General features: G+C 37.6%; 1 long non-coding RNA gene across 1 annotated transcript; it reads left to right on the top strand.

The window, feature by feature from the left end:
* The first annotated feature begins 13,703 nt into the window (after nucleotides 1-13,703).
* Nucleotides 13,704-15,273, top strand: LOC146925517 (uncharacterized). Its single transcript, XR_015011052.1, has 2 exons — nucleotides 13,704-13,934; nucleotides 14,997-15,273. It is a non-coding gene; the product is annotated as an uncharacterized LOC146925517 (long non-coding RNA).
* The last annotated feature ends 207 nt before the right edge of the window (nucleotides 15,274-15,480 follow it).

The following is a 15,480-nucleotide window of genomic DNA, read 5'->3' as shown; positions in this document are numbered from 1 at the left end:
CTTGTTACTGAAGAGAAAAAGCGCTCCTGAAGTTAAGTCGCTTCTGAAGTAAGGATAGTGCTCCTGAAGACAAGAAGTCCAGAAGTCATATCATCAGAAGCTGCATCATCAGAAGCTGCAGAAGTCATATCATCAGAAGCTGCCTCATCAGAAGCTATTTCACCAGAAGCTGAATCTCAACTGGATTTGCAAAAGATTCAAGAATTGAAGAATTATCAATGCAAAAGCTGTCTATTGGATTCGAAAACACAAACAAAGGATTAGTGGAATTTTGCAACGGTCATTTCAAAGGTGTTTGAAGGCTTGTGCTTGCAATTTGGACGAAAGCGTTGACATTGTACTTTGTACGAATTGTACAACCACGTTCTCCACCACTCTGTTTTGTGTCCACGCTACAAGACAAGAAAACAGCTCCAGAATACGGTTACGCCTGCATAGATGTTCCTTTGGATAAGGAATGGTTTTCAAATTTGTTCTTCATAGGACAACAACCAAATCAGGCAAAAGATCATTGGTGAAAGATCAAGCTTCAACAACGACTCTTTGGTGTGCTGGCAATTTCACAACGTCTCTTTCACACCTCTATATAAAGGAGTGAAGACCTAGAGATTTGGTAATGCATGAACGCTGAACGAAAGACTCATAACATTTTTACAAGTACCAAACCTCTGCTGAAATTGTTCTGCATTCACTTAGAATTTCTTTGTCTTATAGTCATATCTTAGAAATTCTTAAGTCCATTGAGTCTGTATCTGATTTGTATTGTGAGCACCTCTGATTGTATATCAAGTGTTCAACCTTAAACAATTTTCTGTGTAATTTTGTTTAGTTAGGAAGTCTCTTGCTTGTGTGCTTGAGCAAAGGAAGTTTCTTGCTTGTGTGCTTGAGCAAAGGAAGTCTCTTGCTTGTGTGCTTGAGCAATTGTAATCAGATATTACTCTTAGTGAAATCTCCTTGGAAGTGCAAGGGGGACTGGACTACTTCCGGATTGTGGAAGGAACCAGTATAATTGCTTTGTGTCGTTCTTCTTCTCTCTCTCTGTTTTTTCCGCTGCATTTAGATTCTGATCATCACTTCAGAAGCTGTCTCACTTAGCTTCTGATCAGTGTATTCAGTTGTTTAGGAGAAACGAAGAATTTTTCAAAACACAATTCAACCCCCCCCCCCCCCCCTTCTTGTGTTTTTCTCACCTTCAATTGGTATCTAGAGCCTTGGTCTGTTGTGTAACACTTAACCGTGCAACAGTCAAAGATCTGAGAAAAACATGACTACTCCTCCTCCTAATGGTTCTGGTTCTAGTGATACTAGCTATAAAAATGTCTCACATGATTATAGTGATAGTAAGAAAACCAGTGTTGGAAAAGTTCCAAAGTTCAATGGAGATGCTGAAGAGTTCTCTTGGTGGAAGACCAATTTTTACAGTTACATCATGAGCCTAGATGAAGAATTATGGGATATTCTGGAAGATGGTGTTGGTGATTTAGTCCTTGATGAAGAAGGAGCTGTTGTGGATAGAAAGAAACATACTCCAGAACTGAGGAAACTCTACAAGAAGCATCATATTATCAGAGGAGCTCTTGTCACTGCCATACCCAAAGCGGAGTACATGAAAATGAGTGACAAATCCACTGCTAAAGCTATGTTTGCTTCTCTCTGTTCAAATTATGAAGGGAGCAAGAAGGTCAAAGAAGCAAAGGCTCTTCTGCTTGTACATCAGTATGAGTTATTCAAGATGAAGGATGATGAAACTATTGAGGAGATGTACTCAAGGTTTCAAACCTTAGTTTCTGGGCTACAGATTCTAAAGAAGAGCTATGTTGCTTCTGATCATGTAAGCAAGATTCTCAGAAGCTTACCTGCCAGATGGAGACCGAAGGTGACTGCCATTGAGGAAGCTAAAGATTTAAACACTTTAAGTGTCGAAGATCTTGTTAGTTCTCTCAAAGTTCATGAGTTAAGTCTTAATGAACATGAGTCTACTAAGAAGAGTAAATCAATAGCTCTTCCATCCAAAGGCAAGTCATCAAAAGCTCTCAGAGTGGTTGAATCTGAAGAGTAAGAACAGTCAAGTTCAGATTCTGAACCAGATGCTGCTGAAATGGCCATGCTCTCAAACAGACTTCAATATCTGGCCAAGAAGAACAGAAAGTTTCTCGCGAAAAGGGGTAACTCCAGAAGCTCAAGGAAAGAAGATCAGAAGGGATGCTTCAACTGTAAGAAGCCTGGACACTTCATTGCTGAATGCCCTGATCTTCAAAGAGAAAAGTCAAAGGACAAATCAAAGAGGTCTACATTCAAACCAAGCAAATTCAAGAAGCAGATTAAGCAGAGTTTAATGGCAACCTGGGATGATTTGGGTAGTGAATCTGGATCTGATAAAGAGGAAGCTGATGAAGATGCAAAGGTAGCTGTTGGGTTGGTAGCAACAGCAACTTCAGAAGCTGGATCAGATTCAGACTCAGAAGATGAAAACGAGGTATATTCCAAAATTCCCAGAGATGAACTTGTTGAGTCACTTAAAGAATTTCTTACACATTTTGAAGTAAGAACCAATGAGTTGAAGGATTTAAAAGAAAAATATGCTGATTTGGTACAACAGCAAAAATCAACTCTATTGGATCTGAAAGCTTCTGAACAAGGACTTAGGGGTTTTGACTTCATGTGTAAAACATATGAAGATCAGCTCAGGTTCTTATGTCAGAAGCTACAAGAAAAGTGTAATGAAAAACCTTTAAGTAATCATGAAATTGCTCTTGAAGATTTCATTATATCTGGCATTGACAGAAGCAGAGTAGCTTCTATGATTTATAGCATTTACAAGAACAATGGCAGAGGAATTGGTTTTCCAGAGGTGAAACTTGAGAAAACCAATCTAAAGTCTTGTTGTGAATGCATCAAGGAAGGTCTGAAAACATTCTTTGTACCAGAAGGGGCTGAGTTGGAAACTGTTGTTCAATCAGAACCTGAAGCTTCTAGTTCTAAGGCTAAGGCTATTTCAAAGCCAAAGAACTCTAAGTCAAAGGCTATGGTCAAATCTGATTCCAAGACTTCAAAGGTTAGGATCCTCAAAAGATCAGAACCTATTCCTCAGAGTCTGGTGAAACCAAAATCTGGGGTTCTGAAGTCTAAGTTTCAGAAGAAGACAGTTACTGCTTCTGAAGTACCAAAACCTAAGGTGATGGTTAATCAGAAGCAACCTAACTCACAGCACAAGGTACAAGAAGTGAAGAGTAAAGCCTTAAGTACTAACCTTCCAGGACCCATAGAACAATGGGTACCTAAAACTAAAAATGTCAATGATGCAGGTATGTCTAAGAGCAGTGCCAAAGAAAAGATCATGGTACCTAGACAGCGGTTGCTCAAGACACATGACAGGAGACAAGTCCATGTTCCTCAGCCTAACAATGAAAGAGGGAGGAAATGTGAAATTTGGAGGCAACCAGTCAGGCAAGATCATAGGTACAGGAACTATTGGTAATTCCTCTACCTCAATTAATAATGTATGGTTGGTAGATGGTCTTGAACATAACCTTTTGAGCATTAGTCAATTTTGTGATAATGGTTATGATGTGCTTTTTGAAAAACCCAACTGTACAGTAATCAACAAGGAAGACAAATCCATTGTGTTCAAGGGAAAGAGAGTTGACAATGTCTATAAAATTAATTTTTCTGAACTGGCTGATCAGAAGGTGATTTGCCTACTATCAGTGAATGATAAGAAATGGATGTGGCACAGAAGGTTGGGACATGCTAACTGGAGGTTAATCTCTAAGCTTAGTAAGTTACAACTTGTGAAAGGGCTACCAGACATTGACTATCATTCAGATGCACTCTGTGGTGCATGTCAGAGAGGGAAAATTGTGAAATCATCTTTTAAAACCAAAGACATTGTTTCAACCTCAAGACCTTTAGAATTACTCCATATTGATTTATTTGGACCAGTGAGTACTGCATCCTTATATGGAAGTAGATATGGATTAGTCATTGTTGATGATTACAGCAGATGGACTTGGGTGAAATTCATAAAGAGTAAAGATGTTTCGTGTGATGTATTCAGTAGCTTCTGCACTCAAATTCAATCTGAAAAAGAATCAAAAATTTTGAAAATCAGAAGTGATCATGGTGGAGAATTTGAAAATGAGCCATTTGAAGCTTTTTGTGAAAAACATGGAATTTTCCATGAATTCTCTTCTCCTAGAACACCACAACAAAATGGGGTTGTAGAGAGAAAGAATAGAACTTTACAAGAAATGGCCAGAACCATGATTCATGAAAACAATTTACCAAAACATTTTTGGGCAGAAGCAGTGAATACAGCATGCTATGTTCAAAACAGGATCTATATTAGACCTATTTTGGAGAAAACAGCATATGAACTCTTTAAAGGAAGAAAACCCAATATCTCTTACTTTCATCAATTTGGATGTACATGTTACATTCTGAACAACAAGCTCTACCTAAAGAAATTTGATGCCAAGGCCCAAAGAGGAATCTTTTTAGGTTACTCTGAAAGGTCAAAGGCATACAGAGTGTATAATTCAGAAACACTTTGTGTTAAAGAATCTATGCACGTTAAATTTGATGACAAGGAGCTTGAAGTTAAAACTTCAAAGCAAGGTGAAAGTTCTGCAGAGATACAGGTTCCTGAAGCTACTCCAGAACCTGATCAGATAGCTGAATCTGAAGATAGTCCAGAAGCTGAACCCACATCAGAAGCGCAAGATGAAACAGCTTCTGATGAAGCACAAGATGGCTCACATCAAGAAGATCCTCCCAGAAACACTTTCAAACACAAGTCTTCACATCCTGAGGAGCTAATCATTGGAAACAAAGATAGTCCAAGAAGAACAAGATCACATTTCAGACAAGAAGAGTCAATGATTGGACTAATCTCAATGATTGAACCTACAACAGTTGATGAAGCACTTTCAGATGATGGATGGATCCTAGCTATGCAAGAAGAGTTGAATCAATTTCAAAGAAATGATGTGTGCGATCTGGTACCCAAACCTCAGCACAAGAACATTATTGGAACAAAATGGGTATTCAGAAACAAGCTGAATGAGCAAGGTGAAGTAACAAGAAACAAAGCCAGGCTTGTTGCACAAGGGTATAGTCAACATGAAGGCATTGATTACACTGAAACGTTTGCTCCAGTTGCAAGATTGGAAGCAATCAGGTTACTTCTTTCCTATGCAGTTAATCATGGCATAATATTATATCAAATGGATGTCAAGAGTGCATTTCTAAATGGTGTCATAGAAGAAGAAGTGTATGTCAAACAACCTCCTGGATTTGAGGATATTAAATATCCTGACCATGTTTTTAAACTGAAGAAATCACTATATGGCTTGAAACAAGCTCCCAGAGCTTGGTATGATAGACTAAGTAATTTCTTAATCAAAAATGATTTTAAAAGAGGACGGGTTGATACTACACTCTTCAGAAGGACCCTTGAGAAAGATATTCTTGTTGTGCAAATATATGTTGATGATATAATATTTGGTTCTACTAATGCATCTCTTTGCAAGGAATTTTCTGAGTTAATGCAGGATGAATTTGAAATGAGCATGATGGGAGAGCTGAAGTTCTTCCTGGGCATTCAAATCAATCAATGCAAAGATGGAGTCTATGTTCATCAATCAAAGTACACAAAGGAGCTTCTGAAGAAGTTCAAACTTGAAGATTGTAAAGTGATGAACACTCCAATGCACCCTACGTGCAACTTAAGCAAAGAAGATGAAGGAGCTAAAGTAGATCAGAAGCTGTATAGAGGTATGATTGGTTCTTTGTTATACCTCACTGCATCTAGGCCAGATATTTTATTCAGTGTATTCTTGTGTGCAAGATTCCAATCAGATCCTAGAGAATCTCATATGACTGGTGTCAAGAGAATCTTCAGGTATTTGAAGGGAACAACTAATCTTGGACTCCTTTATAGGAAATCCTTAGATTATAAGCTAATTGGATTCTGTGATGCTGATTATGCTGGTGATAGGATTGAAAGAAAGTCAACCAGTGGCAACTGTCAATTTCTGGGTGATAATCTTATATCCTGGGCTAGCAAAAGACAAACAACTATTGCTATGTCTACAGCAGAAGCAGAATACATTTCAGCTGCAAGTTGTTGTACACAACTACTTTGGATGAAACATCAGTTGGAAGATTATCAGATAACTGCTAACAGTATTCCCATTTATTGTGATAATACTGCTGCTATTTGTTTGTCTAAAAATCCAATTTTGCATTCAAGAGCTAAGCACATTGAAATCAAACACCATTTTATCAGAGATTATGTTCAAAAAGGAATTTTAGATATACAATTCATTGATACTGAAAATCAATGGGCTGATATATTTACTAAGCCTTTAACTGTTGAAAGATTTGATTTTATAAAGAAAAATTTGAACATGCACTTTGTATCTGATTAAATGCTTGCTTGCTCCTGAATAGGGTTTTAGGTTCTGAAGTTAGTTCAGAAGCGGTAGTCCATCAGAAGCTCTTTATTGAGGTTCTGAGGAAAACTCGCTTCTGATGATGACGTCAGCATCTGAAGTCCAGAAGCTGGATTTGTTGCTTCTGAATAGTTGAATTAGTGGAAACGTTGGAAGTTACCTTTTAAAAAGTAACTTCTGGCCCACTAACTTGGTAGTTACTCTATGAACTTCTTACGTGGCCTGTATGTGTTGGTGTATAACTAAAAGGGCAATGATGATTTAATAGCTTTGAAAGTACTTTTCACGCGCCCCCAATTTTGTCATTAATGTTATGTTTGTTTGTCTCTTTTGAATTGCAATCGTTTTACTTTTAACACTTTGACAATTCACACACTACTCACTCACAACAAACACATTTGCTCTCAAACCTCTTGCGAAGTAAGCGCATTCTCTCAACCTTAGAACCCTAAAATCTTCATCTTCTTCAAATCTTCGTCAATTATCAAATGGCATCATCAAGCTCAAAAGTTTCAGAATCTACATCAAACAAGCAAAGTGTATCAGAATCTGGGTCCATCTACAAAGAAAAGACTATGGATATTCCATGGAAATCCTTAATCGTCCAAGTAGAATCGCCAGTGGACTTCACTTCACTCAAGAAGTACGAAGTGGACATGGAAGGCTTTGTAGAAACTCAGAAACTGTCTGGATACTTCAACATGCTAAATGGGCCAACGTATGTGAACTTGGTCAAAGATTTCTGGTTAAGGGCTAAAATCGTCAATAAAAAGCCTGTGAAGGCAGCAGATAAACCAGCTGGGTCGAAGAAAGGAAAGAAGGAGATTGAGTTGAATCCCACTTCCTTCAGTAGCCTTGAGATAAGGTCTGAAGTGATGGGTATTCCCGTAATCATCACAGAGGAGATAATTGCTAAAGCTTGTAGAATGGATGCAGAAGGAAGATTTCAAGAAATAGTTAAAAAGGATGATGTCCTGCTGCAAAACTACTACAACACTCTTCTGGGTGGTAACAAAGATGCTAAGTCTTCTGAAATGGAGATTCACAACAGAATGTTGGTGAAATTCAGTAACGATTGCTTCTTTCAAAGAGCAGGTGGGTCTGATCAACCCAACAACCAACAGAAGCTAGCAATCTATTTCATGACCAATCTGGAAAAGATAAACTTCCCAAGATATGTACTGGATCATCTCTGCTGGGCTATTAATGAAGGCACAGTCAAAGAAAGGAAACAAGTGCCCTATGGAAGATTGCTCTCTGAGATCTTTTATCAAGGGAGAGTGCTGGATTTATTGAGAAGAACAAGGGATGCTTCTGATAAATGCTTCGATGTTTCTACTGCAGAAAAGACTATCAGTAGCAAGACTTTGCATTCAATGCACTTTTTCAAGACAGCTCCTAAAGATGAGAAGTGGTTGGAGATGACCACAGAAGAATCTGAGATTATCAGGGACTTTCCTTCCTTAGTTAAGGAAAGTAATCCTGAACACTTAGCTAGATTAGTAGCTGAGTACGTCTTGGAGGATGATGCAAGTTCTCAGGAGGAAGCTGCTCTTGCTAAAGGGAAAGGCAAGAAGGCCAAGGCAGTTGCTGTGTCAGAAGCTGCTGTTTCTGATGCACCTAAAGGGAAGAGGGCCAGAACTAGTTCAGAATCTGATGCTGCTCCTACTAAAGGAAAGAGGGCCAGAACTAGTACTGAGTCAGAAGCTGCTATTGCTAAATCTGAAAAGCAAAAAGTTGCTAAGTCTGAAGCTAAACCTGTTTCTATCAAGGATAAAGGAAAGATGCAGAAGGTTGGTGCTGCTTCTATTCCTCATAAAAGAAGAAAAGGTAAGGCAGATTTAGTAATCACTGAAGAGCAGCTGCAGGAAGCTCTTGAAGAAATAGAGAAAGAAGAGGCTGATCCCAAGCTAAAGAAGAAGAAGGCTCCCCTTCAACTTGTGAGTCCTATGGTTGAGATGACTCCAATAAGGAAAAGGATGGCAGATGAATGTGCTTCTGATCTTATATGAGATAAAAAGGAACTAAAAGCACAATACATTCATCAAAGAGATGAAAAGCTCAAGGCTCTGGGTATGGAAGATTGTGATAGGTACTTCAAAGAGAAATTGGCTGAAGTAAGAGCCATTGCTAGTAAGTCTACTGAAGACAACGAGGAAGAAGAAATGATGATTATGATGGAGGATGCTCCAGAAGATGGAACTTCAGAAGTAGTTCCTCAAGCTGCTGGTCCACAGAAGATCACTTCTGAAGCTGGCCCTGCAGTTGAGGTAATCCAGATTCCAGTCACCTCTACCCCCATTTCACCCCTTTCACCACAAGCAACTGAGCAAGAAGAAGACACTTCTGTCTTAGACAATCTTGCTCTCCACTACTCAGGTGAGTTACCTATAGACAAATCTACCTCAGAAAAAGCCTCTGAAACAACTCCAGAAGCAGCTGCTTCTGAAAATGTTATTTCAGAAAACCCCCATCAACACACACCTGAACCACATAAACCCACAACACCCCCACAATCACCAATAGCTACCATTGACCCCCAACTCAACACTCAAACATCAACTTCACCACAACAACCACCAACTGAAATTAAACACTCCCCAGAACCAACTCCTATGGATGTTGACATCTCTCAAGTCAATGTTCAAGCCTCAACCTCTACCACACACATTGCTTCTGACCAGCCTTCATCTTCAAACATACAAACACACTTTACCATTCCAGTTCCTAACCCTGTTCAAGATTTGGAAATCAGTGATTCTGATCTTGAAACCCTTGAACAACCACCCACAAACATCCTGGAATCTGGATATATTAATTCTGAGCTTCTGACAATCCTTAGTCAATTGCATAATCTGGTGGATCAAAGAAGGTCAATTGATCTCGCAAGTGCATATGAAGACTCCTGGGCATCTCTTCAGAACCGGGCAGCTGAGCTTATTGAAGATATCAAGGCTAAATGCATCAGAGTCAAGCAGGCTTCAGTCAGAAGGCTAATGGAGCATTTGAATCAGAGTCTCAGAGTAAGAAGTTCTACACTGCTCCTGGCAAACCAGCCTTTCTTCTTAGAAACGGATTACTTAACCAGAGAAGCAAGGTTGTGTAAGCTTCTGAAGAAACAGATGGCACAGCAGCAGCAAGAAGCTAGAGAAAGGGAACAAGCTCTTCTCCAGAGGCAACAACAGCTTGAAGAACTGTTGCAAAAGAAAATTGAAGAAATGGAGGAGATGAAGAAACAACAACAAACCAACCCTTAGTTGCACACCTTTGTGTTATTTTTGTTTGTTTTTTGTTTTCAAATTCTTAGTCCTTGCTTCTGAAACCATCTTGTTTTATTTTTATGCTTCTGAATGCTTACTGCTTCTGACTGCTTAGCTGCTTCTGATAATTGGATATTCATGTTCATATATTTTGGTCTGTTTTATTTAATTAATTTCTTGTATACTCTCTTTTGTTTGAGTTTTTCTCAAATCTTTTTGTCTTTTATGTTTTTTTTTATCTTTTTTTGATAATGACAAAAGGGGGAGTATATGTGACAAGTATTTAAAGGCTCTGAGCCCCATTAATGGCATTTGAAATTTTTGAAAAACTTCTATCATTTTTTTTACCTTATTGGTATAAGCTATGAACGAACGAAGAAGTATCAAAATTCAAGTAAAATTAATTGAACCATTCTTCTTATCTATAAGTTAATTCTTTCAATGATTCATTTTTTTTTAAAAGCTCTGATAATTTTTTTTTGTGCGAAAAATGAATTTAATTAACCTGGATAGAACTTAGGGGGAGCTTACAAACCTCACCTTAAAGACTATCAGACTCAGGGGGAGTTTGAGCTTACAAACCTCAGACTCTGAGCTTACAAACCTCAGAACCCCAAAGTCAACTTGTTAATTAGATTAACAACAATTGATCAATTTTAAATACTTTTGTTTGTCATCATCAAAAAGGGGGATATTGTTGGAACAAAATGTGTTTAACAATGAACCTTAAAGAGTTTTGATGATAACAAGGTATTAAAAATTGTAAATTGGACTAGCTAATATTTGTTCAAGTGTACAGGACCATAATTATAAAGTTACATCATCATTGGTTCTGAATGAGCAAATAAAGAGCAAAGGAAACAACAAAAATTTGAAGCTTGGACGCTCCTGAAGGCAACTTGTTACTGAAGAGAAAAAGCGCTCCTGAAGTTAAGTCGCTTCTGAAGTAAGGATAGTGCTCCTGAAGACAAGAAGTCCAGAAGTCATATCATCAGAAACTGCATCATCAGAAGCTGCCTCATCAGAAGCTATTTCACCAGAAGCTGAATCTCAACTGGATTTGCAAAAGATTCAAGAATTGAAGAATTATCAATGCAAAAGCTGTCTATTGGATTCGAAAACACAAACAAAGGATTAGTGGAATTTTGCAACGGTCATTTCAAAGGTGTTTGAAGGCTTGTGCTTGCAATTTGGACGAAAGCGTTGACATTGTACTTTGTACGAATTGTACAACCACGTTCTCCACCACTCTGTTTTGTGTCCACGCTACAAGACAAGAAAACAGCTCCAGAATACGGTTACGCCTGCATAGATGTTCCTTTGGATAAGGAATGGTTTTCAAATTTGTTCTTCATAGGACAACAACCAAATCAGGCAAAAGATCATTGGTGAAAGATCAAGCTTCAACAACGACTCTTTGGTGTGCTGGCAATTTCACAACGTCTCTTTCACACCTCTATATAAAGGAGTGAAGACCTAGAGATTTGGTAATGCATGAACGCTGAACGAAAGACTCATATAATTTTTACAAGTACCAAACCTCTGCTGAAATTGTTCTGCATTCACTTAGAATTTCTTTGTCTTATAGTCATATCTTAGAAATTCTTAAGTCCATTGAGTCTGTATCTGATTTGTATTGTGAGCACCTCTGATTGTATATCAAGTGTTCAACCTTAAACAATTTTCTGCGTAATTTTGTTTAGTTAGGAAGTCTCTTGCTTGTGTGCTTGAGCAAAGGAAGTCTCTTGCTTGTGTGCTTGAGCAAAGGAAGTCTCTTGCTTGTGTGCTTGAGCAATTGTAATCAGATATTACTATTAGTGAAATCTCCTTGGAAGTGCAAGGGGGACTGGACTACTTCCGGATTGTGGAAGGAACCAGTATAATTGCTTTGTGTCGTTCTTCTTCTCTCTCTCTGTTTTTTCCGCTGCATTTAGATTCTGATCATCACTTCAGAAGCTGTCTCACTTAGCTTCTGATCAGTGTATTCAGTTGTTTAGGAGAAACGAAGAATTTTTCAAAACACAATTCAACCCCCCCCCCCCCTTCTTGTGTTTTTCTCACCTTCAGCTTTATGGTGTCTAATGTTGTTGGCCTCAAACAAAAATTGGCAAGATTGTGTACGTGCCGAGGTAATAGAAGTCTGCAGGGGTAGAATCCCAAATTCAAGGCGAGCCTTTATCCACCTGCACCTTTATTGTCAAGGCGAGCATTCAAGGACATGAAATTTGGGAATAATCCAAACAAAACAATTGTTTAGTTTTACAGAGAGAACAAAACAAACATTTAGATAGAGAAAATCAAATAACCTTAGTTTCTTCAAGATCCATTTCATCTTTAATCAAGTTAGTCACATAAACACCACCAAAACAGATATGGATGAGTATGTTGCAACTTTGAACACGCTTTGGAAGCTCCAGGGAAGGCTTTGAACACGCTTTGGAGGAGATGGTAACTTTTTCATGAGATCTGAGTTGTTTGCTATCTACCTTGAATTTGTTTATCATTGAAAGTGATTCTGGGTTTTCTTAGAAATAATAGAAATGGGAGATTCTTGAAAAAATTGGAGTTGTAGATGAAAATTGGTGGTGAAAAAAAAAAAAGAAGAAGCAGCTCACGTGCTCCTCTCTTTAATCCTTCCAATTTTTTTATTTTTTTATTTTTTTAATTATGAAAAATACACACGTGGCTTTTCTTTTTATTTTTAAATGAAAATTACACAGTTGGCATGCCACCTGGGCTTTGACTTGGTCAAAATCAGCCATTCAAAAGATGAGCAAAAGTTAGGGGGTCAAAATATCCATTTTTTTTTATAGGGGGTCAAAATCGCAACTTTTTGAAACATAGGGGGTGAAAAGTTGATTTAAGCCAATAACAAAAGGGATCCGAAAGAGAGAGAGAAGCAAGGAAAGAAAAACGGGGTAATAGTCACTTTGTTCTCTGAATGTGTAGCAAGTAGTCACAATAGTCCTTCAATGTATCAAAATTCCAAAATAGTCCCTGATTGTCCACTTTGTTAGTCAAAATAGTCCCTAAAGCTTAAATAGCCCCTTAATACTCACAATAACTCTTTTGATATATGGACTAAAATGACAATAAGTAAGTACGTATAAGGACTAATATGACAATAAGTAAGTTTATTGATGGACTAATATGACAATATTAACGAAATATTTTAATATCAAGGACTATTTTGACTAACAAAGTGCACAATCAGGGACTATTTTGCTATTTCGATACATTGAAGGACTATTGTGACTACTCGTCACTCATTCAAGGACCAAAGTGACTATTTCCCCAAAGAAAAACCATTGATGAAAGAGAGAGAAGAAAAGAAAGAAAAACCATTAATGATTAAAACGGAATTACAACTTTCTCCCTTCCTTTTGTCTTTCTCAAAAAACAAAAACATGGGTATTTATGTCTAAAGTAAAAGGTGCACAATGCTAAAATAGACCTTCATGAAAATGAGTGGGTCTATTGTAGCAAACCCCTATAAATAAAATTAGAACTTTTCTTTTTGAGGAAAAATAAAATTAGAACTTAGAGCATGATTATCGATACAATTTTACCGTGTCTTTACTGAACCAAAAGGCAATGTGTCAGAAAGGGATGGATATTTGGCAAGGTAAGAGAGTAGCAAAACTCAACAATGTGGCAATGCATTGCTACCGTGGTTTTACAGATTGTTGGATTATAAACCATTATAAAATTAACTTATCATTTGAAAAGGTGTTATATATTAATATAAAATACAATTGTGAGGTATATTGTGGGGTTTTGTAGGACCCGCTTTAAAGTTTTAGATGAGTGGTATGGATATTTAAAAAATGTAGGAGAGTGGTTTAAATAATTGGGAAGTGTATATTGTAACGCCCACTTTTTCATAATTAATATTTAAGCGATTTATGGCTTTTTTTATTAGAATATTATGTGAATTATTATATATATGTATATATATATATTGGTAGAAGATATGTTAATAATATAAGTATTTTCTTAAGTGGGGGAGAAATATTGTTATTAGTAGAAATAATTAAATTACTAGGGGAAAGAGTAAGTTGTGGTGAGAAGAGCAATTAGGGAAAGAATAAAAGTCTGTAATTGGGAGAGAAAATTAGAACGCGTACAACAGAGGAAAGAAGAGAGAAAGAAGAGAAAACCAGAGAGAACCCTAAAGAACGAAGAACGCGGCTGTTGGATTTCAGAATCATAATCTAAGGTAAGGGTGAGACTAACTCTCATTATTAACAAGTTTTAATTCATAGAAGTGATCAATTGTTGTAGGTTTAAGGGATTGGGATTAGGTCAAAAATCATTAAAAGTGGAAGAATTAGGTGAATTTTGTGTAGACAGATGTTAATTAGTCATAGAACACGTTTAGATGCTGATTGGTGATGAATTAGAGGGCTGGGTAGTGAGAATTCGAGTGCTGAGATGTGTTGCAGAGCTCCGACAGAACCCTGTTCTGTCATCGCTCGCAACTGCGAGCGTTCCTACTCGCACCTGCGAGTAACCCTTTTAGCTCGCCACTGCGAGCAATGTTGTACGCAACTGCGAGTTGCCCCGTTGAACTCGCCACTGCGAGTTGTTTAGCTCGCGACTGCGAGTTAGTGCAGTACAGACCTGATGTTGTGCGAAATTGTGTCCTTTCGCCCGTATCTTTGATGAATTAGTTCCTGATGTTTATATTATAGATGATGTTGCTAAACACGATGTTCCAGTGATGCTGTTTTGATGTAATGAACTGATGTGGATCAATTGCTAATTAAATTAACATTAAAAATGAGATTGTTGCATTTAGAGTCGAGTTGTTGCATAGTCGGCGATGGGGGCTTAATGCCTGACAGGTTTTTATGACCTTAGCGATGGGGGCTTAATGCCCGACGGTCCAAATATGACCTTAGCGATGGGGGCTTAATGCCCTGGTGGTACCACATGCATGTTGTTGTTGTCTAAGTTGTTGTTGATGTTGTTGTTGCATTGTAGAGTCATCATAACTAAAAATGAATGATGAATATTGTGATGATGTTGCCATTTTGATGCTGTTGTTGCTGTCCCATTATTTATAATGATGTAAATGGAGTGAATTAAGATGAATATGTTACCTTCGAATAACTATGAAGTTGTGGATTACTTAACCTCGTTAAATGATGGCTAAATGATGATATTAATGTTAGATATATGCTGTTGGTTATCTTTTATGAATTATTATTTGTTTTTAATGAATGTGAAATCTCACCCCTTCTGCGTATATGTTGCCTCGACCGTGGGTAATGTGCAGGTAATAAAGACTAGCTGTGTTCGTGAGTAGACTCCTCACTTCGTGTCGTCTAGGATGCTCTGATACGTAACGGGATGGGGGTGTCTGATGATTGTTTTCCTTGTTACGTATTTTGTTTAATAAATGTTGAACATTTTATGAAGACTATTTGAGATGTTAAGTTGTGGCCTTTTATGCCAAGATTTTATGTGACGTTGCGAACTAAATTTCCGTTGCATTTGATTATTGAATTTTATAAAGACAGGTTGCTTAAATAAATAGTATTTTCCCATTATTATATTGTTGTTAAATGATGTATTGATGTATGTGATGCTCCGTTATGTTGATGAACTCTGATAATTTTAATGAAATTTTTAAGTTGGGAAAACGGGGTGTTACAATTGGTATCAGAGCAGGTCGGTCCATCCGGCCAAATAGATGAGTCGAGTAGTGTCGTTGACGGTTGAGATACCGTCATTGAATTGTTCTGTTTGTTGTATGTTGT

This window comes from Medicago sativa, chromosome 5 (genome assembly GCF_051527215.1).
Source record: "Medicago sativa cultivar Bolivia chromosome 5, Bolivia_mono, whole genome shotgun sequence".
Lineage (NCBI taxonomy): Eukaryota > Viridiplantae > Streptophyta > Magnoliopsida > Fabales > Fabaceae > Medicago > Medicago sativa.
The sequence above is the reverse complement of the archived record's forward strand: the minus strand, read 5'-3'. Positions and strand labels throughout refer to the sequence as shown.